The 26630-nt window shown below is 43.6% G+C and overlaps 1 pseudogene; it reads right to left on the reverse strand.

Annotated features, from left to right (window-relative positions):
• Window positions 1-414: 414 nt before the first annotated feature.
• Window positions 415-26630, reverse strand: part of LOC140650750 (receptor expression-enhancing protein 5-like) — a 35299-nt pseudogene continuing 9083 nt past the window's right edge.

The following is a 26630-nucleotide window of genomic DNA, read 5'->3' on the forward strand; positions in this document are numbered from 1 at the left end:
TTTTTGTTAGACTTCAAGGATTTGCTTTACTAGACATTTGGCAGCTCCTCCATAGTGCCAGGTATTCGAGAGGATATTTTAGGAGAGAGAATAGACTGAAACAATAACTGCATTTATGGATGGTATCATGTGAGGATTTGTTGATCCTAGAGACAGTGTTTATAGTGATATGTATGCTGGGAAGACACACAAACTAATTAACTATTTCTTGCAGTCATATATGTCACACTCATCTAGCATAACCGCACTCCTAGAATATAAAATTCACTGCAATTCTCTTTTCCTGGTACATTCACCCAAATTTACTTTCTCCATTAAAATTTATATAATCATCTTACTTTTTTTCCCCCAGAGATGCTAAATATTAGCTTTTATATGAGAGTTGCAAAGGTAAATTCTTCTTACTTGATGTGATTAGTGAATGGTCTTTTCCTCACCTTCTCTAGTGATGGTATCTGCACTCTCTGCATCCTTGTCTTTCAGGTCTTTAACAACACTGTCCAGCTGAGCTTCATGCTTCAGGAAGAAAGGGTGGATAATTCGATGATAGAGAAACTCTGCCCCATTAGAAGGACTTGGAGCCATGCACCACAACGAGAAGCCACACTGCATGGAAGAAGAGCATCTGCATTAGTACAAGAAAGGCAGTAGGAACAGAAGGTGTAGTGTGACTTCCTAACTCTGCCACAGATTAGTATATTTAAAACAATACATCATCTCCTGCATTTTGTATGGTCACAGTCTAGTAAGTATGCATATCAGTATAGTTTCATACAGTGAACCTTTATACTGGACTAATTTAATGCATACTGACAGGATAAAGGAGAAGGGTGTTTAGCAATAAAGTTAATATGGTAAAAGTTGTATTAAGATTGCATGTAATTTTGTGGGGTTTTTGTTAAGTTAGTAGTATAAAAGCTGACTAGACAAAACATTAGTCTCCCTGGCTACTTTTAAAGTAGGTGGCAGAGGCATGACTGCAGGCCTAGGTCCCTCAGTCACTTAAATCCAGCCAAGACATATGGCTAACCTTTCTGCCTCCTTACCTTGCAGGGGGGGAATGAATGGGATTGTGTGTACCCCAGTGGTAAAGTGACATGAAGATAGGAAAGAGCGAAGCTATGCATAGAGAACAGATATGAGAAACACTTTTGGATTGCACAATTTAGGTATAGATTTTCTACCACAATATGCTCTCTTGAGGGAAAAAGGAAGGGGAAGGTAAGATTTCTGCATCTTAAAAAGCGGGGTGGAAAGACAGCTATTACATGTATTACAAATATCTGTCTTCAACACTAAAGCACCTTCATTTGGCTTCAGTTACACTGTTATATACATGTATTGGGTCTGGCTGGGATGGAGTTAACTTTCCCCATAGCAGCCCTCATAGTGCTGTGCTTCAGATTGATAGCTAGAATGGCGTTGATAACACACCAATGTTTTGGCTACTGCTGAGCAGTGCTCCCACAGCATGGAGGCTGTCTCTCCAACTACCACCCACCCCAAAGGCCAGTATGCTGGGGCTGGGCAAGAGGTTGGGAGGGGACATAGCCAGGACAGCTGACCCCAACTGACCAAAGAGATATTCCATACCATATGACATCATGCTCAGCAATAAAAGCTAACAGAAATGAGGAGGAGCAGGGGGCATTTGTTATTAAGGCATTTGTCTTCCGAAGCAACTGCTATGCATACTGAGGCCCTACTTCCCAGGAAGTGGCTGGACATCGCCTGCTGATGGGAAGTAGAGAATAAATATTTTTGTTTTCCTTTGCATCCATTCGCGGCCCTTATCTTGACCCACGAGTTTTTAATCTTATTTTTCTCCCCCTGTCCTGCTGAGGAGAGGGAGGGAGAGAGTGCCTTGGTGGGCACCTGGTGGCCAGCCAAGGTTAACCCACCACAGTCCTTTGTGGCACCCAACATGGGGCATGAGACAACAGCAGTTTTGAATTGAGCGTGCTATAGCTATAGCAGTTATTAAGTGGCAAGCTTCTATGTGGGTCATGGAGTTTGCTGGCTGCACTGCTTATCTCTTTATTTTGCTGACCTTGGGAACATGTTAATACAAACAATGGCTATGTGCATGGCCCTGGCATTGATGGCCTTACTGTGCTTACTGAGCTATCTTGTGGAGAGGATGAGGGAATACACCACCCTATTCCCATCCAGGACTGATGTGGGTGGTTTTGTTGCACAGGCTTCTGAGGTCCTTGTTCACCCTTACGTAAGCTGTTTAATACTACTATTAGTATGTCCTGGTTTCAGCTGAGACAGAGTTAATTTTCTTTATAGTGGCTGGTATGGGCCTATGTTTTGGATTTGTGATGAAAACAGTGTTGATAATACAGGGATGTTTTAGTTGTTGCTGCACTAGTCAAGGACTTTTCAGCTTCCCATGCTCTGCCAGGTGCAGAAGAAGCTGGGAGGGGACACAGCCAGGATAGTTGATCCAAACTGACCAAAGGGCTATTCCCTACCGCATGATGTCATGCTCAGTATATAAAGCTGGGGAAGAAGAAGGAAGGGGGGACATTTGGAGTGATGGCGTTTGTCTTCCCAAGTCACCACTACGCGTGATGGAGCCCTGCTTTCCTGGAGATGGCTGAACACCTGCCTGCCCATGGAAAGTAGTGAAGGAATTCCTTGCTTCGCTTTGTTTGCGTGCGCGGCTTTTGCTTTCCCTGTTAAACTGTCTTTATCTCAACCCACAAGTTTTCTTACTTTTACTCTTCCGATTCTCTCCCCCATCCCACTGTGGGGGGAGTGAGCGAGCGGCTGTGTGGTGCTTAGCTGCCGGCTGGGGCTAAACCACGACAGTCCTTTTTGGCGCCCAATGTGGGGCTCGAAGGGTTTGAGATAATGACAGATTTGATTGGAATGTGCCAGATGATAGAATTTATAGCTGTTATTGCTGTTTAGCTATGAATCAGCAGGCTTCTGTGCTTGCCATAGGCTTGCTTGCCTTACTGTATATTAGAGTCTAGGGCTCGTTAGTGGCTGCTTTTTGCTTTCACTGCTTGCCGTGCTGCTGTACTGCTGATCATCTTACTCTGCTGTGCCTGGGAACATTTTGATAACAGCAATGGCCTTGTGCCTGGGCTGGCAGATGGCCAGGGCATTGCTGCTGTTTCTGTGCTGCTGTACTGGACAGGCTGGAACTCCGGTGTGAACTCGAGTCAAAGGGACTGTGACCTGTGGATGAATCCATGTGGGAGCAGGACACCCCAAAGCGTCTGTGCCCATGGATAAGCCCATGCCAGAGCAGGTATATCTTGAAACGTCTGTGGCCATGGTTATGTCTGTGCCACAGCAGGTATACCTCTGAAGGGATTGTGGCCCAAGGATAAGTCCACGCTGGATAAGGTGCACCTCGAAGCATCTGTGGCTGTGGATGAAGTCCATGCTGCAGCAGGTACACCTCGAAGCATCTGTGGCTGTGCATGAGGCCATGTTGGAGCAAGTTTACTTCTGAAGGTACTACATTCTGTGGATAAGTCCAAGCTGGAGCAGGGGCAAGGGGAGGACTTCATTGCAATGTTAAACCTGATGGTCTGGTCCAAAGGGACCAGGGGTGGAGATTGTAATGGAAATACCTTTAAATTGTTGTATCCCGGGATTTGAGTTGCATGTTGTGGGACTTACTATAGCAGGAACCCCTTGTTGCTGGCCAGGCTAGGAGCAAGGGGAGGAGTTTATTGCAATGTTAAACCCTATAACCTGGCCCAAAGGGACCAGGGGTGGACATTGTAATGGATATACCTTTAACTTGTTGTAACCCATGATTTGAGTTGCATGTTATAGGAATTACTACAGCCAGAACCACCTGAACAAATGGAGGAGAAGCCTTACAAGAAGCAGTGCAAGTGCAGCAGTGACCCGACCTGAGCTGGCTTTGGTGCCCAATAACTCCAAGAAACACACCACCTCTCCTGTCCTGAGTGACAACCATAAGAGATGAAGCCCAAAGTCATGGACTAAATGAACTCAGTGGACATCTTGTGGACATTTATGGACATTTCACAAATATTTTGTAGGGGTGGTCCATAGACTAAGGGAATGATATGTGTGTATTATATCAAAGGATGGGAAGGGTGATGGTGGGTAATGAGAATGTACTGGATAGTGTGAGACCTGAGCATGATGTAAATGGTATCGAATAAGGGGTGGATACTGTTCTGGTTTCAGCTGAGATGATAGAGTTAATTTTCTTTATAGTGGCTGGTAATGGGCTATGTTTTGGATTTGTGCTGAAAACAGTGTTGATAATACAGAGATGTTTTAGGTGTTGCTGCACTAGTCAAGGACTTTTCAGGTTCCCATGCTCTGCCAGGTGCACAAGAAGCTGGGAGGGGACACAGCCAGGATAGTTGATCCAAACTGACCAAAGGGCTATTCCCTACCGCATGACGTCATGCTCAGTATATAAAGCTGGGGAAGAAGAAGGAAGGGGGGGACATTTGGAGTGATGGGGTTTGTCTTCCCAAGTCACCGTTACACGTGATGGAGCCCTGCTTTCCTGGAGATGGCTGAACACCTGCCTGCCCATGGGAAGTAGTGAATGAATTCCTTGCTTTGCTTTGCTTGCATGCGCGGCTTTTGCTTTGCCTATTAAACTGTCTTTATCTCAACCCACGAGTTTTCTCATTTTTACTCTTCTGATTCTCTCCCTCATCCCACTGTGATGGGAGTGAGCGAGCGGCTGTGTGGTGCTAGGTTGCGGGCTGGGGCTAAACCACGACAAGTATTATTGGGTTTGGCATCCTGGCATAATAGGAGACAACTTTTGGGTGAGGCAATACTGAAACATGCCCTGAGGCAGCTGGTCCCTGGGTGGCAGGGTGTGTGTGGAAGGATTTGGGCAGGTGCCTAGGGCAGTTATCACCTCCCATATCCTGGGACTTTACACCTGAACAGGCAAGTAATCCCAGTAAATTGACATGCCACCTGATAGAACTTGCCTACCCAAATGAAAAACAGCAGCTTTTAGCACTGTACTGGGGTCTGGCCTGTGCCTACTAAGCCATGGTTCAGTACTATCAGGAGCATGGTTAAGACAGGGGACCCAAACCACCTCTAAGGACACCATGGCTGAGATTATAGGAACCTGAATTACTAGAGTAATTAATTGCCCCAGTAGTGAAAAAGAAAGAGTAGACACGAAGGTTGACGGGTTGATATCATTGATTAGAAAGGAAGGAGAAGGAGGAGGAAGGGTCCGATAAGGAAGCTGATTCTTCGGCAAAGAAATGGGAGGAAGAAGTGAGAAATCAGACAAGAGGTGGAAACTACCCAGTCCCTGACCTTGAGAGAATTTTGACACATGCTATCCTGGTTTTGGCTGGGATAGAGTTAATTTTCTTCCTAGTAGCTAGTATAGAGCTGTGTTTTGGATTTAGGATGAGAATAATATTGATAACACACTGATGTTTTAGTTGTTGCTAAGTAGTGCTTACACTAGTCAAGGAATTTTCAGCTTCTCATGCCCTGCCAGCGAGAAACTGGGAGGGGGCACAGCCATGACACCTGACCCAAACTGACCAAAGGGCTATTCCATACCATATGATGTCATGCTCAGTATATAAACTGGGGGGAGTTGGCCAGGGGGCGGTGACTGCTGCTCGGGGACTGGCTGGGCATCGGTCAGCGGGTGGTGAGCAATTGCATTGTGCATCACTTGTTTTGTATATTCTTTTATCATTATTATTATTTTCCCCTCCTTTCCTGTCCTATTAAACTGTCTTTATCTCAATCCATGAATTTTACTTTTTTTTTTGTTCTGATTCTCTCCCCCATCCCACTGGTGGGGGGGGAGTGAGCAAACGGCTGTGTGGTCTTTAGCTGCCTGCCGGGTTAAACCACAACACATGCGGAAAGATTACAGCCACCAGCCAGGTGAGCGGATTGCTGCCTGGCTGCCCTAATGCTGGGATAGCAGGGGTCCAACAGTCAGCAATTAGAAGGTAAGGAAGACCAACAGCTGGGATCCCTCTCTAGGGACCAGGGAATTGACAGAGGAATTGGGAAAGAAAACAATTCACAGTCTCTGGAGGCGGCTCCTCTCATGCATGAGAGCAAGATATCCATTCAAGGAAGATCTTGTGAATTACCAAGGAAAGTGGACTACCACTGAGGAAGGCATCCAGTATCTGAGAGAATTAGCTGGAAGTCATCTACGGAGACCTAGACAATTGTGAGGTCTCCAAAGATCCAGAGGATGTCCTGTGCACACGGGCCATGTGGAGGAAGGTGATTCAAAGTGCCCCAGTGTCATATTCTAACAGCTTGGCAACAATGTATTGCTCAGATACAGATACACCAGCTGTGGAGAGAGCATTTTCCTGGCTCTGAAATTTTGAAGAAGATCTCTGTCCCTTCTCGTCCCCACAGGCCAGCACCTTGGCTGTCAAGGGCACTCCATGGAGCCAGTCCCCTCCCTCCCCAGGCAGAGGGAATGGGAGCCCCAGGTGCATGCCGCATGGCACTCTCTGGTTCTTCCTGCGTGACCAGGGGAGGACATGAGGAAGTGGGATGATGAGTCCACCTTTAAGCTGGAAGCCCATGTACATGAACTGAGGGGGAAAACAGCTGTTAAGAAGGGGCCACCCAAGAAGGCTGTCAGCTTAGTTGATGTTGGGACCCAAGAAGGCAATCTGCAATCTCCCAGACATAGAAGAAGGACTGAGATCACCTCCCTTGATTCTGGTGAGGGGATCTCTCATCTGGCATTGCAAGTGTCAGACAGTGAATACTCTGACCAGGAATAGATGTTTCCTGCCTTTGGCCAGTAAGAGGAAAGGGATGACTGGGTGTACTGGACTGTGTGGATTCGATGGCCTGGCACATCGGACCCATAGAAGTATAAGGCTTTGGTAGACACCAGTGCACAGTGTACCCTAATACCATCAGGGTATTGGGGCAGAACCCATCTGGATCTCTGGAGTAACAGGAGGATCCCAACAATTGTCTGTATTGGAGGCTGAGGTGAGCTTAACAGGGGACAAGTGGCAAAAGCACCCTATCATGACCAGCCCGGAGGCCCCATGTATCCTTGGCATAGACTGCCTCAGGAGAGGGTATTTCAAGGACCCTAAAGGCTACCGATGGGCTTTTGGTGTAGCCACTGTGAACACAGAGAAGATTAAACAGTTGTCTACCTTTCCTGGCCTCTTGGAAGATCCCTTCATTGTGGGCTTGCTGCGAGTTGAAGAACAGCAGGTGCCAATTGCTACCATTGCACTGGTGGCAATATCACACCAACTGGTGCCCATCCATGAGATGATTCATCAATTGGAGAGCCAAGGAGAGATCAGCAAGACTCACTCACCCTTTAATAGTCCCATATGGCCAGTGCAAAAGTCTGAGAGAGGGTGGAGGTTAACAGTGGACTATCATGGCCTGAACTAAGTCACGCCACTTCTGAATGCTGCTGTACCGGACATGCTAGAGCTCCAATATGAACTGGAGTCAAAGGCAGCCAAGTGGTATGGTACAACTGATACCGTCAATACATTTTTCTCAATTCCTTTGGCAGCAGAATGCAGGCCACAGTTTGCTTTCATGTGGTGGAGGGGTGTCCCAGGAGTGGAAGCACATTCCTACCATTTGTTATGGAGTGATCCAAACTGCACTGGAACAGGGTGATGCCCCTGAACATCTGCAATACATCCATGACATCATTGTGTGGGGCAACAAAGCAGAAAAAGCGTTTGAGAAGGGAAAAAGAGTAATCCAGATCTTTCTGAAAACTGATTTCTCCATAGAAAGAAGCAAGGTCAAGGGACCTGCACAGGACATCCAGTTCTTGGGCGTAAAATGGCAGGATGGATGTTGTCACATCCCTATGGATGTGATCAATAAAATAATAACTATGTCCCCACAAACTAGCAAGAAAGAAAACCAAGCTTTCCTAGGCCTTGTGAGATTCTTGAGAATACATATTCTGGGTCGCAGTCAGCTTGTGAGCCCTCTCTATTGAGTAACCCAAAGGAAGAACTATTTTGAGTGGGGCCCTGAGCAACAGCAAGCCTTTGAGCAGATCAAACAAGAGATAGCTCGTGCGGTAGCTCTTGGGCCTGTCCAGACAGGACCAGCTGTGCAAACTGTGCTCTGCAGCCAGGGAGCATGGTCTCACCTGGAGCCTCTGGCAGAAAACATCAGGAGAAACCCAAGGTCAACCTCTAGAGTTTTGGAGCCAGGGGTATCGAGGATCAGAAGCCCACTACACCCCGACTGAAAAAGAGATACTAGCAGCATATGAGGGGGTTCAAGAGAGGGCACCACGACTGTCTGTGCCGCACTGAATGTTCAAAGAAAGGGTCCCCCTCTACACATCATGCAACTGATACTACATGGAGTAAGTGGGTAGCATTGATCATGCAATGGGCTCAAATGGGGAAACCCAGCCGCCCAGGAATCCTGGAAGAGATCATGGACTGGCCAGAAGGCAGAGATTTCAAAGCATCACTGAAAGAGGTGACTCGTGCCCAAGAGGCCCCACTGTATAATAAATTACCAGGAAATGAGAAGCAATATGCTGTGTTTACTGATGGGTCCTGTTGTATTGTGGGAAACCATCGGAACTGAAAAGCTGCTGTATGGAGTTCCATGTAACAAGTTGCAGAAAACGTCGAAGGAGAAGGTGAGTTGAGTCAGTTTTGCAGAAGTGAAAGCTATCCAGCTGGCCCTAGATATTGTCGAATGGGAAAAGTGGCCAGTACTCTATCTCTATATTGACTCATGGATGATGGTTAATGCCCTATGGGGGTGGCTACAGCAATGGAAACAGACCAACTGGCAGCGCAGAGGTAAACCCACCTGGGTTGCTGCACTGTCACAAGACATCACTGCCCCAGTAGAGAACATTGCTGTAAAGGTATGTCAGGTAGATGCTCACATGCCCAAAAGCTGCGCCACCCAAGAACATCGAAACAACAAGCAGGTAGAGCAGGCTGCCAGAATTGGAGTGGCTCAGGTGGACCTGGGCTGGGAATGTAAGGGTGAGCTATTCATAGCTTATTGCGCACCCCCAGCCTACTCTCTGGAGGGGCATTCTGAGGAGCAGAAAAGGCCTTGACTCTGTGTAAGCACTGTTCAACAACAACCAAAACATCCCTGTATTATCAACACTGTTTCCATCACAAATCCAAAACATAGCCCCATTGTAGCTACTATGAAGAAAATTAACTATCCCAGCCAAAACCAGTACACATGTGCTGTAATTAAGCAAGCCACGTGAGACAGTGTTTGTCTGTTTCAAAGAACTCCACAGCCAGGGGCTCTGGGGAAGGCTCAGAAGACCCTGCACTGTGACCCAACATGAACAGCAAGTTAGGTGGAATAAACATTTGTAGAATTTGGGTGGCGGGAGAAGGAGACACAGAAAGAATTGAGTCAGACAAATGCCTCAGACTCCTGGGCCAAGGAACATGGCATTGACTGGGTGTTTCACATCCCCTATCACCCACAAGCCTCTGGAAAGATTGAACAATACAATGGACTGTTAAAGACTACGCTGAGAGCATTGGGAGCCAGGGAATGGAAGCACCGGGATGTAGATTTAGCAGAAGACACTTGGCTGGTTAACACCAGAGGATCTGCTAACTGCTCTGGTCCTGCCCAATCACAGCCCCTACATACTGTGGGAGGGGATAAGGTCCCATTGTACACATAGGGAAGCGGCTGGGGAAGGCGGTGTGGGTTGCTCCTCCCTTGGGAAAAGGCAAGCTCATTTGTGGGATTGTCTTTGCTCAAGGACCCAGGTGCACTTGGGTAATGTGGAAGGATGGGGAAATCTGGTGTGTACCTCAAGGGGATTTAACAATGGGGGAAAATAATCCATGTTTTGAGTTATAGGAAGTACTACATCAGGAACCACCTGAACTGACGGAGAATGAGCCTCACAAGTAACCAGGCAAGTACAGCAATGACCCAACCCAAGCCAGTCTTGGCACCCAACAATCCAACACGCTGCTTCTCCTGTCCTGAGCGATCAATCATCTTTACAGATTGGGCCCAAGTCATCAACTGTTTGTATGGACATTTTGCAGGGGGTTCCCATGGAATGGAGGAATATCTCTATATGTCAAGGGACAAGGGATATTGGTTAATGAGGATGTATAAACCTTGCAGTTGGATATAGAGATGGTTAAAGCAAGTAGTATGTTGTAAGAGATGGTAAGAGGGAATTTTGGGAATGATAAAAGGATAGAATGGGAAGGAAAAAGAAAGGTATGGAATAGAAGGATCAAATATTGTAATGCAGTGTGGGTTAGGTAAGTGGAAAGGTTTGAGTAGGGTATGGGAATGAAGCAACATATAAATGGCATGGTCAGAGGATACTTAGATGTATCAAATAATGTGGGACCTGAGCATGACACAAATGGTATGGAATAAGGGGTGGAGATTGTACTAGGTCTGGCTGGGATGGAATTATGAAATTAACTTCCTTCATAGCAGCCCATATGGTGCTGTGCTTTGCATTTGTGGCCAAAACAGTGTTGATAACACATTAGTGTTTTGGCTATTGCTGAACAGTGCTTGCACAACGTCTCGGTTTTCTCTCCTCCTCCCCCCCAGCAAGTAGGCTTGGGGTGGGCAAGCAGTTGGGAGGAGACATAGCCAAGACAGATGACCCCAAATTACCAAAGGGATATTCCATACCATATGATGTCGTGCTCAGTAATAAAAGCTCAAGGAAAGGAGGAGGAAGGGGGGACGTTGGAGGTTATGCCATTTGTCTTCCAAAGCAACCGTTACACGTGTTGAGGCCCTGCTTCCCAGGAAGTAGCTGGACATCTGCCTGCCAACAGGAAGCAGTGAATTAATTCCTTCTTTCTGCTTTGCTGCATGCACAGCTGTTTCTTTCCCTATTAAATTGTCATTATCTCAATCTACAAGTTTTTTCACCCTACTTCTATTTTCTCCCCATCTTGCAGGAGAGGAGAGTGAGCAAGAGGCAGGGTGGGTGTTGGCTGGGGTCAACCCACCACAATAATAAAGATGACTAGTTAAAAGTATATCACAGAATCACTGAATGGTTGAGGTTAGAAGGGATCTCTGGAGGTCATCTAGTCCAACCCTCCTGCTCAAGCAGGGTCACCTAGAACCAGTTGTCCAGGACTATGTCCACTCTTCTTGCCTTCCTTCTATTTTTTCCCCATCCCATATGAGAGAGGAGTGAGCGAGAGGCTGGGTTGGGTGTTGGTTGGGGTCAATCCACCAGAAGTGCCTACCAATGAGAATGCTTACTAGGAGCATTTCAATGAATTAAAAGAGTTAATTCAACATGTAATAAAATATGGCACTAGTAAATAGCAATCATTGTAGTCTCATTAAGCACATTCAGACAATATAAAGGCAAAAAGTGATGGAAAACTTATTTTCAAAAGCTTCCATTTATTTGGAACATGTATATATAAAGTATACATATATATAGCAGCACATATATATATATGCTATATGTTGCTATCTTTCATTTAAAAGCTGAAAACTATATTGAATTTATTTCCTGTAAAGAATAATCAGCTGTGGTGGGTTGACCCTGGCTGGACACCAGGTGCCCACCAAGCCATTCTATCAGTCCCCCTCCTCAACTGGACAAGGGAGAAAAAAATATAATGAAAGGCTCATGGGTCAAGATAAGGACAGGGAGATCACTCAGCAATTACCATCACGGGCAAAACAGACTCAACTTGGGGAAATTAATTTCATTTATTACCAATCAAATCAGAGTAGTATAATGAGAAATAAAAACAAATCTAAAAACACCTTCCCCCCACCCCTCCCTTCTTCCCAGGCTCAACTTCACTCCTGCTTTCTCTACCTCCTCCCCCCGAGCGGCGCAGGGGGATGAGGAATGGGGGTTGCGGTCAGTTCATCACATGTTGTCTCTGCTGCTCCTTCCTCCTCACACTCTTCCCCTGCCCCAGCGTGGAGTCTCTCCCATGGGAGACAGTCCTCCATGAACTTCTCCAATATGGGTCCTTCCCACGGGCTGCAGTTCTTCACGAACTGCTCCAGCATGGGTCCTTTCCACAGGGTGCAGTCCTTCAGGAACAGACTGCTCCAGTGTGGGTCACCCACAGGGTCACAGTTCCTGCCAGAAAACCTGCTCCAGCGTGGGCTCCCCTCTCCACGGGGTCCTAGGTCCTGCCAGGAGCCTGGTCCAGTGCAGGGTCTCCACGGGGTCACAGCCTCCTTCGGGCACATCCACCTGCTCCGGGGTGGGGTCCTCCATGGGCTGCAGGTGAATATCTGCTCCACCATTAACCTCCATGGGCTGCAAGGGGACAGCCTGCCTCACCATGGTCTTCACCACAGGCTGCAGGGGAATCTCTGCTCCAGTGCCTGGAGCACCTCCTCCCCCTCCTTCTTCACTGACCTTGCCACACAAACCCATTACATCAGCTAACTGCTAAAAGTCATTTTACTTGTGCCAATATACACAGATGTTACTTATCTCTCCTTTGTTTTAGGAAATCCCTCAGCTATAAATCCAGCTTGCTCTGAAACTTAAAGAAATTCAAGTTTCCTTTTCTTGCCTAGGAACAAAATTAGTCATTTTGATTTTACAGCCTTGTCCCAATCTAGTCAACAAAATATTAAATCTTTTCCAGTTATAGATTTTTTTATCAAATACGTATTACTTTTGAAATGTACTGAAACAGATTATTAAATATATTTTCAAGAGGATACATACCAAAGTTGCAAATCTCGGTCTTTTCAAAGCTTGAGAATGTCAGACTGCTAACTTAGTTTATTTTTCCCTTGTCTCTTGTAAAACTTTGAAATTACACAGTTCATTAAACTTAAAATGGTTTGTAAAAAGAGGTCTAGAAAGCTCAGACCAAGAAAAGTGTTAATTGGGAAAAAAAAATTTACAATACTATTTGGGAGCCTCCAGTTCAGCCACAGGAGGGAATGGAATTCATGAAATGGAGTTACTTCCATTATGCAGTTACCTGAGCTAGTTCTAAAACACTTGGATCTGGTGCTAATATCTCTTCTCGCCCTAGCAGTGCAAAACAGAATACAACTAGTTTCTATGCTTATGACAGATGAAGTGATTGCAGCTAAGAATGTGATCCCATGGTCAGTTCCATACTCCTACAGATAAAATGCTACCAAGACCCTAGACATGCCTTATTGACTACAAATATAAACACACTCATAGTAGACTACTTCAGTCATTAAAACACAGTGTTCATTTAATTGAAGTGAAAGAGCTCTTTAACGGAAATCAGTAATTATTTGCATAGGGTGCACAGGCAAGAGGAGAGAATCTCCATCTTGAAGTAGAGTTGGTCTGCTACATTTGGCATGTTATTGCCCTTGCAATGAAAACTCCCATTTCACTTGACTGAGTGCCTCTTAGTAGAGCTTTGCATAACATATCCATTGTGAAGTGTCTGCTAGGAATTCTGAAATACTTTTCTCCCTCCCACTCTCAATACTCCTAGAATAACCTTTGCTGCTTTCAGTTGCTACAGTATTTTAATACCTAAATGCAAAAGAAATCTTTAAATAATCAAGAGAAGTGTTGAAAAATAGAGAAGCAGATTAAATACTCACAAAATCATGAGTTGCACACATTTCCTGTGCTTTAGGGAAAAAAGTAGATAAATAGAAAATAGGCATTACAACACACACACCTCAAACCCAATAAATCCCCAGTTTTCAACTGGAGAACAAAAGTATATGCAAACATCATAACACATATTCAAAAGAGTTCTTCAATATGCCTTTCATCCAACTGTAAAAACTCCTATTATGCTTAAAACTTTGAGGTCACAGAGCTTAAGCTATGGGAACACCTAAGATCAGAGTCTCAGCCCTGCACATCAAGGTATATACAAATAGCAGGTAGCTAAGAGTGCAGCTGCAAGCTGTATGAAATTAATGTAAATATGCAAATTCAGCATATTTGAAAAATGAAAGCAAGTTTTAAAGTAGCATGTATGACACCTGGGCTTCTATTTCATAAGATCATAAAAGAGATCTAGAAACACCACAAACTACACTACAAGAAATTCTAATCACAGTTTTCTGATTCTCACCCAATACCTTCCATCTGCCTTGTATTTTTACAAAAGTAAATTTCTCCTTTTCCCCACTATTGACAGTAAATTCTTTTACTTCTATATGCCGTAAGTGGTTATCTTAGAAAGCTGTGCATTTACCTTAATTGTTTCCTTCATTTGAGAAAAGTATCTTACTGTTTATGCCATCATTACATGTAAATGGAATACTTCTGATATAGTATTATCAGAGCCATCTGTGTTTGGTCTTCACATGCTAGGTCAGCTTGAATTTCAATTGCATGCTCTTCTGAAAGAGTGCTGTGCTGGCATGAAAAATCATTGCCACATTTTTACCACCAAGAGGTTAGAAAAGAAGCCCTGAAAACACATTGTATTAATTCAGAACTGTGAGTGTACATCAGTTGAGACAATGGGTAAAGTCATAATCCTGCTAAGCTGTATGGTGAAGTTGGAAATCTGAAATAACTGCATAAGTGGTTAAGAACAGATTCTTCCAGTGCCATAAGCAATCCTTTCAGATCCTATTCAGACAAGCTGAACTTGCATTTTTATCAGTATTTGGGTTGATCTTAATATATTAAAATGGTAAAACTGTCATGTATGTGGTGCCCAGGCTACATTTCAAAATTAGTATATTCTTTTTAAAAACTTTGCAAGCAGAAATATTAGGTTTACAAAGGAAAAAGATATTTTTGTTTCTGACTAAAGAACAAAAAGTGGGGAAGAGAGAATTAACTGTCAAAGGCCAGAATTTTTTTTGTTGTTTAGAAGCAATAGTTTAAATATGAGCTCTTTCATGGGAAGCTGGGGAAATAAGTGTCCAAATGATTGTACAGTTCATGCCAATTAAAGATTCGAAAGGAACAATGCAAAAGTATGACTGAGCTGTCCAAGTAGACTTTTGTCTTTAAAGTAGAGCATTTCCTGGGAAAAGTGTTTGGTAACATCAGACCTTACTATTAAAATTGTAAATGCCTCCACCACAATAACCACAAATCCTTTCAAGAACTTTGGCTAGGCTAAACTAGGTTAAGAAAGCAAAGAGAGACAGGCAAGAGAACAGCCATCAACCCAGAAAATAAATAACAGTTCTTCAAGCTAAGCAACTGACTATCCAGCAAGGTAGAGCTTCTTCTACCCAACAGCACACATGGTAATTGGCTGTCTTGTAAAATAATTTAATATTTAGAAATTGACTGACAATATAATCACAACTTAGTTGACGAAAAAAGCTTAGAACACATTAAATAAATTATTGTTGGTAGTCAAGGTATGCTAGCAAATAGACATTAGTGACAAGCTCTTCTAATACCAGCCATTTTCTTCAAGAAAAATATGCTTTATCAAAAATGAAGTCTATCTGATCATTGTGGTTTAACCCCAGCCGGCAACTAAGCACCACACAGCCGCTCGCTCACTCCCCCTACAGTGGGATGGGGGGGAAAATCGGAAGGGTAAAAGTGAGAAAACTCGTGGATTGAGATAAAGACAGTTTAATGGGTAAAGCAAAAGCCTCGCACGCAAGCAAAGCAAAGCAAGGAATTCATGCTCTACTTCCCATGGGCAGGCAGGTGTTCACCGATCTCCAGGAAAGCAGGGCTCCATCACGCGTAACGGTGACTTGGGAAGACAAACGCCATAACTCTGAACGTTCCCCCTTCCTTCTTCTTCCCCAGCTTTATATGCTGAGCATGACGTCATATGGTATGGAATAGCCCTTTGGTCAGTTGGGGTCAGCTGTCCTGGCTGTGTCCCCTCCCAACTTCATGTGCACCCCCAGCCTACTCACTGGCAGGGCAGTGTGAGAAGCAGAAAAGGCCTTGACTCTGTGTAAGCACTGCTTAGCAACAACCAAAACATCCCTGTATTATCAACACTGTTTTGGTCACAAATCCAAAACATAGCCCCATACAAGCTACTATGAAGAAAATTAACTCTATCCCAGCCAAAACCAGTTCACTGATCCAAACTATTTTTATGTTGAAATTTCCTTCTTTGCTCCAATAACACAGAAATTAATACTTCCTTTTGCTGCCTTTGTGATTTTTCTCTCCACTTTTTCTAACGCACCAAAAGTGAAAACAAAGCCTCTGCAATGTTTACCATGCACTGTCGTTTTGCCCAAATTTACCTGAACACCAAGCCAAAGAACTGTCTTTCGACTGTACACCTGCATAGTCTCTTCTTTCCTGAAGTACCACAGTTCTTTCTCTGCCACTCACAACTTCCCCTCTTGCCTCACAAAACCATCAGCTGTAAGCAGATCACTTACTTACACAGTGCTAGAACAAGTTACATGTAATCAGCATCTAAAAATAAGGCATGACCTAGGAATGATTCCAGGGGAATGTGTCATCTATTTGTTCTGAAGACATTAAATCAGTTATATCAAAGTCTCACTTTAGGAGAGGGAAAACATGAACTAACATACCTTTAGCATATAGTAGAAAGGGAACCAGAACAGAAATATATCAGAGAAAAATTCTGCTATGCTAAAAATGCCATAACCCAGTAAGTCAGCCACTGTGTGTCATCATCTTTGTTGGGGCTTTCAATAGCCTTGATTCTGTAAAGAAAACAAAACAAGTGAGCAAGATCAGTAGCACCAGTCTCATCTACAATGGTGAAGATTTTACATTTCAGATTTGTTGTTACATGTGAATTCCCATCATTTAATTTCTCTATATGCTCTACAGAAGAGACTTAAATAATATCTATCAAATGGACAGTGTGCCCAAGATCTTTGAACAGCAAAGCCTTTTTCTACATGTAAGACTTCAAAAAGAAAAGATATTCGAGTTATTTCTAGCTCTGTGGTTACAAAAACAAATAAAAACCATGAACATCTTCACCTATTAGTTCATGGGATAGAGAAGAGAGGGGATAATCTTTGGCCAATTCTGGATGCACTACATTAAAATTTTAAATTTAATTCAGGATTTTGAAGTGAATCTCAAATATCTTTATTAATCATGTATGTGGACTAAATTCATTTTTGAAAAGGTAAACCAGAAGTTGCGCTCTAACTACTAACAAGTACTTGATCCACAGAAGCAGAGAAGCAGATCTGCAGTACTACCTGTTTTGCTCTATAAATCCACTCCTATGAGACTTGAAAATTTGTATGTAACCTATGTCAGTAAGAACAGCATGGAACAACCTCAACTAAAGTCTTGGGGTTCCTGTTTAATGACTAACTGGCTTTTTGTTCTCCAACTGTTAGGAGAATGCAGTTCAAGTTTATACAGTTTTAACAATAAAATAGTTCAAAAAAACATGCACATGTGGTTTTGTTTCTTGTGGGTTTTTTTAGTAAAAGAAGCAAAGTGGTGATTCTAGACTTGCTAAGCCCTAGATCATCACCATAAGAAGTTTTAGAAAGAAATGCTAGCAATCGTAAGTCTCATAATGACTTGAGAGTATTAAACAGCATTTGTCCTCTCCACTCATGCCATAGAATTAAAATTTGTATACTCAGTTTAATGAATTTAGATTTAATTCTCTTATAATTTATACCCTTAAATATTAAACACGTTGCTGCTGAAGCAACATCTGTGGGATATGTCCAAGATGCAAAGTTTGCTTTTAGTCAGTAATAAAGATTTTGAGAGCTAGGGAGGTTTACAGAGTAGAAAATACAGAGAGATGGCTGTCTGTGAGTACATTTCCTGCTTTGTGAATTGACAAACCCTCCTGGGTGTGTCACTTCCTAGTTCTATAAAATAAGAAAAAAAAAATCATCAACCATGTGACAAGCCTTATGTTTTAGAGAAAGTACTGGCACACCCACCACACACACAGAATTGGCTTAGGTACTAGATTAAATTACTTTGAAATGCAATACGAGGATGACACTTAGATTCAATTTCTGTATTATTTTGATTAGTTTGTGACTGGTCAGCAAGGTCCTTTGTATGGGATAGTAACAGTGCTTGCCCTACCCCATGAAGCACAATAAGGTGTGGTTCTTAAGGTTCTACATTAGCACAACTGGAAGAACAGGTTTTCCACAGGTGGACAGCAGCATGCCTGCTTACTGCTGTTCCTAATATATTGGGTTTCCATGGCAAGGTTTTGGTAGCGGTGGAGGGCTGCAGGGGTGGCCTGTGAGAAGAGACCAGAGGCCACCCCCATGCCGGACAGAGCCAGTTCCATCTGGCTCCAAAACAGACCTACCGTTGACCCATGTTGGGCACCAAAAAGGATTGTTGTGGGTTAACCCTAGTAGGCAGCTAAGCACCATCAGTGACTTGCTCACTCCCCCCCCCAGCAGGATGGGGGAGAGAAACGGAAGGGTAAAAGTAGGAAAACTTGTGGGTTGAGATAAAGACAGTTTAATAAGGAAAAAGAAAAAAAAAAACAGGGGAAAAAAAAACCCAAAGAAAAACAAGTGATGCAAAAGCAATTACTCACCACCAGCTGACCAATGCCCAGCCAGTCCTCAAGCAACATCCCTCCTGGAAAACTCCCCTCCAGCTTTTATTGCTGAGCATTACATCATATGATATGGAATAGCCCTTTGGTCACTTGGGGTCAGCTGTCTTGGCTGCATTCCCTCCCAGCCTCTTGCCCACCCCCAGCCTACTCACTGTGGGTGGGCAGAATGAGAAACAGAGAAGGCCTTGACACTGTGTAAGCACTGTTCAGCAGTAACATTGGTGTGCTATCAACACTGTTTTGGTCACAAATCCAAAACACAGCACCATATGGGCTGTTATAAAGAAAATTAACTCCACCCCAGCCAGACCCAGTACACCTAACAACACAGCGTTAGGAAACAGCAGTCCAAGCAATTTTCTCAAAGGTAGTGCTAACTTCAGTAGCTCCTGCCACATGCTCCAAACCACATTTTTTCTATGCCTGCACCTCTAAGTTGTTCTAATATCACTGGGTGAGGGGGCTCTACAACAAACATGAGGTAAGGGAGAGGGTTACTAATGTGAACTATTTTCAATGTGTGAAACTACACTTAAAAGGAAAGAAAAAAGTAGTAGGGAAGTTAGAGTGGTGAACAAAGGGATAAATAGAGGAGAGAACCAAACTAATTTCTCAGTGTTATTGAAAACTTGCTCCTGGACTTAAGTGCATTAATTATTCTGGTTCCACTGACAAGTTTTCCATTAGAGGTATATTAGGAAAGGCTTATTTTACCACAATAAGCATGTTCAGCTCCGTATTTGTGAGAGAATGTTTGGTCGTGAAACAGCTGACAGTCTTGCTCTTCCAGTCATTGTTAGAAGCCATCCACAGATTTAAGGAGACATTTAAACTTGCTTGCATTATTAAAGCCATCTTAATAATAATGAAAATTAAAAATTTTCATTTAAAAGCTTAGAACCTCCAATTCTATGGCAAAGTGTAGATGACCAGAAATCACTGTGTTAATAAGGCATGTTTTATTATCATCTTTTCTCTCCTATAAAAGTGGATGGCCTTTAAGAACTCCATAAATACAGTGCTATGGGTGTGCCCCATCTGAGTTTTCAACATCTGCTGCTGTAGTTCCTTAAGTTGATGTCTTGCCTAGTCAAATCAGAGACTACCTCCATATGGGCCCTAAAGAAAGATCCCCAACAACAAACAAAAAAAGTAAAATTAAAGTGTCAGACTTCAGAAGTTACAGAAGTGGGCATTTTTTCCTATCTGCCAGATATTCATTTATTTTTAAAGTATTTCAGCTTCATAGGGATACTTATTAAAGATGTGCTTATGCTCATGTCAACATATTCACTCATGCAAAAAACTCAGGATATGGCAGTCTTTGCTTCAAAGTATTCACGATCTAATTGTGAATAAGTACTGCTAGCACCTTAAAGGAAGCACTGCTGATTTTGTAAGTTTCCGTTTTACTGTAAATCTGTGAATCCTCAAGTCTTGAAGAAATAAATGCAAATCTAAGCTATGTTTAGGAGTATGAATTACTAGCCCTGATGGCATTAGAGAAAAACATTTGCAAAAACTCACCCCAAGGACATAACACTAAATTAATTTTTAAAACCATTTTAAAGCCACTCTAATGATATGAATGCTGGTAATACAGAGAACTAGCCACCCCCAAAATCCTGTCCTTTAAGCTTAGGAATCACAGGACCACTAATTGTTGTGAGAGAAAGGCTGCCCTCTAACCTTGCCAAAAAAAAGTCAAATTATAATTTAATTTTGAGAACCGTTATTTTCACTGAAGCTTGTGTGCTATACATGGTATCCCACAGTTTTCCCAGTCTTCCTCCTAGATGTGCTTAGAAGTCTAAACAATAAGGATTCCTTACATCAGTGTGTGGTGGGCTGACCGCCAGGTGCCCACCAAGCCACTCTCTCACTCTCCTTACATGAGCAGGACAGGGAGAGAAATACAACAAAAGGCTTGTAGATCGAGATAAGGACAGGGAAATTACTTACCAATTACTATCACAGGCAAAACAGACTCGACTTGGGGAAATTAATTTCATTTATTTCCAATTAATTGTAACAGAGAAAGATAATGAGAAATAAGAACAAAACTAAAAACACCTTCCCCCCACCCCTCCTTTCTTTCCAGGCTCAACTTCACTCCATACTCTTCTACCTCCTCCCCCTGAGGAGCACAGTGGGATGGGGAATGGGGGTTGCGGTCAGTTTGTCTCTGCCGTTCCTTCCTCCTGGTGCTCTTCCCCTGCTCCACCATGGGGTCCCTCCCATGGGAGACAGTCCTCCATGAACTTCTCCAATGTGGGTCCTTCCCACAGGCTGCAGTTCTTCACAAACTGCTCCAGCATGGGTCCTTTCCACGGGGTGCAGTCCTTCAGGAACAGACTGCTGCAGTGTGGGTCACCCACAGGGTCACAGTTCCTGCCAGAAAACCTGCTTCTGCGTGGGCTCCTCTCCACAGGCCACAGGTCCTGCCAAGAGCCTCCTCCTTCGTGGGCTCTCCACAGGCTGCAGTTTCCTTCAGGGCACATCTACCTCCTCTGGCATGGGGTCCTCCATGGGCTGCAGGGTGGATATCTGCTCCACTGTGGACCTCCATGGGCTGCAGGGGGACAACCTGCGTCACCATGGTCTTCACCATGGGCTGCAGGAGAATCTCTGCTCTGGCGCCTGGAGCACCTCCTCCCCCTCCTTCTTCACCGACCTTGGTGTCTGCATAGTTGTTTCTCACATATTCTCACTTCTCTCTCCCAGCTGCTTTTGTGCAGCATTTTTTCCCCGTTCTTAAATATGTTATCACAGAGGTGCCATCAGTGTTGCTGATTAGCCTCAGCTTTGGCCAGTAATGGGTCCATCTTGGAGCTGGCTAGAACTGGCTTTGTCCGACATGGGGCCAGCCCCTGGCCTCTTCTCACAGAAGCCACCCCTGCAGCCCCCCCACTACCAAATCCTTGCCATCTAAACCCAATACATAGTGATAAGGGAATATACAAACAAGACACTTTTATGATCAAGCAACAGTTCTACAAGTAGACAAAAACTTGTCTAGCTTAATCAGCTGACATGCAAGGTTAAATCCACAGGAGGTATTTTCTTGCGTGCTGTAGAAAACGACACACTTCCCATCTTTCTGCAATGGCCTGATCTAGATATCATGGGACGAGTTCACTAGGCAGATACCTACCACACCCATTAATGTAACAGCCAGCAACATCAGCTCATAAGAGTACAAATTGCATCCGTTAGCCATAATCCCATTTCATGGAAGGAAAGAACAGATAAAGCAGGGCCATCAGTGACTGAAAGTTTTAACTGAAGTAAAGGAAAGGCAAGTATCTGATGAGTGTTTTGCCTCAGGTTGGGGAAGAATGTGTCCCTCAGCTGAGAGTGCCAGTGCAAATCCATATTCTAACACTGCTACTTAAAAAAAAAAAAAATTATCTCCATCCTCTGCTACTTACGCACTATTTCAAGAATAAGTTACAGAAAACTCTTCTTATTCAAGAATTAGCAAGTACAATGTAGTTATGTAAAATATCTGAAACTATAGCTTTTTTTGTCATTTATAATTTTCTTTTCAACACCTGGATCTCATCATAATTAGACCAAACTTTAATTACTTATTCTATAAGAAACTATTATCCTGCTATAGTATTCTGCACAACTAACTTTAAAGATGTGCCATGCACACTACTTAAAGCCAAGAACATTTTATTTTTTGCCATGTTGAATCATGAATCCATCAGTGTAATATTCAAAATACAATCTACATCAATAACTGAAAGGATACAGATTGGAAATGAATGCAGATCATGAAACACTGACGTGAGCTAAATTTAGAACAGCCTTCCTGTAATGGTTATTTGTACATCCTAAAAACAAATAAGTCTGTCCCAGTAGCACATAACATTAAGATCTAACAAAGGAAGAAGTATCCAAAGCCTATAGTTTCAAATTTAAAAAGAAACACTTTGTCAGGTTTTTTATAAGTCTTTTCCAATACTCATATGACTAAATTTCATCTTAGTTATGTGATGAAATTACACATTACAAAGGATTTTAAATGGTGTTTATACACTAACTGTAGAGAACTAAGTCTCAAACAACTATTTACAGTTGTTCTGCATGTATGAGGTAACGTCAGTCACTATGAACAGTTTCCAGTAGACTGGATAGTGAATATTGTAGCTCAGTTTTTTTGGGTTGGTTTGTTTGTTTAAAAAACAAACCCAAAAACAGATGTTTGTCCAGTAGTGAAAATGACCTGCTGTGGACCAGCATTGTCACTTGTGCAGACAGATGGGGAGCCAAATAAAGGCTTCTTGGATGAGTTCATTTTTAGCTAGACCTGTTCCCTGATAACCCAGCTAACTGGTGATGCCAAAGAGGAAGAGCTGAGCCTGCCATGTTCTCCAATGGCTCAGGGCTCACATAAGCTATGTAACTACAGTCTCAGAATACCAGTTTGACTGTGTGTCACAGAATCAGTCAAACTGAATTCTAGATCAAGTGTGATTATTTTATCCTCTTACCTGATAATAATAGATACTGGTATAAATTTAATAAGTTGCCAAGTTCAGTTCATTCACTTAAAACATCTGGCTCATTTTGACAAAATTCAGCTCTTTTCCAGGAAGAGACTGTTACACACTCCTAAATTAGCTCTGGCATAAAAGAATATTGTTAATTCACAGCAAAAGTATTTAATATTTTCACCAGTTCGGAGGTTGGGTTTTTTGATCAAAGTCCAGCTAATAAGATGTGGAAGCCAGAAATCAAGAAAGAAATGCCAAAAATCCATTACTATAGTATCATGTAAACTGATCACTCAAAATCCTGCAATTCACAAGGCATACCTGATGACTCTTAAAGTTACACATTTAAGATATAAGATAAAACATGAGCCTCCAGTATAAGAAGCCTTTACTGCACAGTAAACCACCCTATGCATCAACCTATATATTTCATACCACATTGCATTGCTTAAACTAAGTCCAGTACTTATGCTGCAGTTCAGAGAAATCTTTTTGTGCACCTTTTCTTCAGTTTTCTGATCAGCGATATACTGAATGAGTATACTTTTGAGCCTCTGTGTTGGTTTTGACTGGGATAGAGTTAATTTTCTTTATAGCAGCTAGTATGGGGCTATGTTTTAGATTTGTGCTGAAAACAGTATTGATAATACAGGGATGTTTTAGCTATTGCTGAGCAGTGCTTACACAGAGTCAAGGCCTTTTCTGCTTCTCACACTGCCCTGCCAGCAAGTAGGCTGGGGGTGCACATGAAGTTGGGAGGGGACACAGCCAGGACAGCTGACCCCAACTGACCAAAAGGATATTTCATACCATATAACGTCATGCTGTGATGGTGTGCTTCCCCTGCCCTTGACCTTTATCTCCTGCAATGCTGCTCAGATGATAACCACCAGTGGTGATCGTAATGGATGCATCTGGTCATGATGGCTGCATCAGCTCAAAGTGGATTCAGGAGACAGATAACAACACAATAGCCTAGGGCTATTGTGCAATGCGCCCACTGAAGAAACTAAAATCTGTGGTCGGCATGCAAATATGACTATGGGTCAATCATCTTATCCCCCATAAATAGTGAGCAGCCCGAGAGCTCTTTGAGCTCTCCTGCACGGCAGTGGGCTGCATGCCAGGATCTCCCCTTGAGCAGGGACTCCTCTCAAGGTTACTCCTCGAGATTGAGAGATTCCTTGCCGCAACAGATCCTCGGTAAGTGACTAATAGCATGCTAAACTTTGAAATCTTAGCTAAGTGATATAAAGGATTGATTGCGCATATATAATCCTTTAGACATAAACCATTGACCAAGTCTGGGACTAGGATTGGATCCAGCCGCACCTAGACTCCTCTCTGAGAAGGAGTTTAGAAAGCAAGGGGATCCTTTTCCGAACCTCATGACTCAACGGGAGGGTCTCCCTGACAGTTTTGTCTGACCCTGTCCTCTATGCAGTAAATAATCAAGTGTGCCTTGCCATCGAATCTTGTTAAAACACTGTCGCATTGAACTTTGTTAACTCCCTATTCTATATCAATAAACTATATTTTTACTTCTCTCTTATGAGTGAAGTGCACTCTCACTCCATCCGCGACACATGCTCAGCATATAAAGCTGGGGGAAGAAGGAGGAAGGGGGGGACGTTCAGAGTTATGGCGTTTGTCTTCCCAAGTAACCGTTACGCATGATGGAGCCCTGCTTTCCTGGAGATGGCTGAACACCTGCCTGCTGATGGGAAGGAGTGAATGAATTCCTTGCTTTGCTTTGCTTGCGTGCGCGGCTTTTGCTTTACCTATTAAACTGTCTTTATCTCAACCCACGAGTTTTCTCACTTTTACTCTTCTGATTCTCTTCCCCATCCCACCGGGGGGGAGCAAGTGAGCGGCTGTGTGGTGCTTAGGTGCCAGCTGGGGTTAAACCACGACACCCTCTTACCCATGCATTGCTCCTTTTTCTTTTTTAAATTCAATTAAAATAAGAAAAATAAATTCCCTGTACTTCTAGATCTTACATGTACCAGTCTGTCTCAACTCTTTATAGCAGCTTGTTGGGATTCAAAAGTAATTTACTTTTAGCTATCCAGTCATCCCCATAGGATCAAGTCCGCTGTAACCCAGACCTTCTAACTTTGATGCCTCCCTGTCATCCTCATTTCAGGCTCATCTTGGCAAGCTGCCTCTGTAACACCTGGCATCATTTCAGTGAAATAAGTAGCTGTGTACTTTTATTTGCTTTATCATTTTATCTTCATTTTCATCCATCAGTTAAAAGCCTTCTGTATTCCATCTTTCTTTCTCCTTCCAGATACTGAAAAATACCTTTCTGCCAAATACTCTGCAGCAGTTGTTTATGTGCAAGTCTACCATCTCCCCTCTCTCATAGTTTTTGTGTATCAAGAAGATGGCAGTAGATAAGCTCATGAAAGATAGCAAGGGGATGCATTGTCCATAGAGGAGACAACAATGAATAACATAACAGCGGTACAAAGTGTTCCAGTCTCATTTCTTCAAAGGAAATGGAGACTGAAGCAACAAGAGGAGTCTTCTGCCAGAAGAAGTATTTGTAGGGCCATATGATGGATCAGTTCCCCAATTTTGACTCAAGTTTTAACACCACCACCCTCACCCCGCCCTGCTTTTTTTTTCCTGGGATAGATTACTGTGGATCAGTTCCCCAATTCAGTCTGCCAAACAATTATGTAACTGCTTATTCAACCACACAGGCCAAGCAATTCAGGTGGTGCTGCACAGCAGGAGCACGAGTGGACTTCAGCTCTCCCCTCCCTTAGAAGCTATTCATGTACCTTCTTTAGAAGGGCAATTTGCTCCACTTCCACCCTTAACACAGGCAAGGAATCATAGAAGGGACCTTAAAGATCACCTAGTTCCAGCCCCCCTGCCATGGGCAGGGACACCTTCCACTAGACCAGGTTGCGCAAAGCCCCGTCCAACCTGGCCTTGAACACTTCCAGGGATGGGGCATTCACAACTTCTCTGGGCAACCTGTTCCAGTGCCTCACCACCCTCATAGTGAAGAATTTCTTCCTTATGGCCAATCTAAATCTACCCTCTTTCAGTTTAAAGCCATTACCCCTTGTCCTATCACTACATGCCCTTGTAAAAAGTCCCTCTCAGCTTTCTTGTAGGCCCCCTTCAGGTACTGGAAGGCTGCTATAAGGTCTCCCCAGAGCCTTCTCTTCTCCAGGCTGAACAACCCCAACTCTCTCAGCCTATCTTCATAGGAGAGGTGCTCCAGCCCTCTCATCATCTTTGTGGCCCTCCTCTGGACTCGCTCCAACAGCTCCATGTCCTTCTTATGTTGGGGGCCCCAGAGCTGAACGCAGTACTCCAAGTGGGGTCTCACCAGAGCAGAGTAGAGGGGCAGAATCACCTCCCTCGACCTGCTGGTCACGCTTCTTTTGATGCAGCCCAGGATATGGTTGGCTTTCTGGGCTGTGAGCGCACATTGCCAGGTCATGTTGAGCTTCTCATCAACCAACATCCCCAAGTCCTTCTCCTCAGGGCTGCTGTCAATCCATTCTCCGCCCAGCCTGTATTTGTGCTTGGGATTGCTCCGACCCATGTGCAGGACCTTGCACTTAGCCTTGTTCATCTCAAGGCCTGATCTTCTCCTACAGTGGGCGGTTCTTCATTCTCC

This window comes from Ciconia boyciana, chromosome 4, assembly GCF_034638445.1.
Source record: "Ciconia boyciana chromosome 4, ASM3463844v1, whole genome shotgun sequence".
In the NCBI taxonomy this organism is placed as follows: domain Eukaryota; kingdom Metazoa; phylum Chordata; class Aves; order Ciconiiformes; family Ciconiidae; genus Ciconia; species Ciconia boyciana.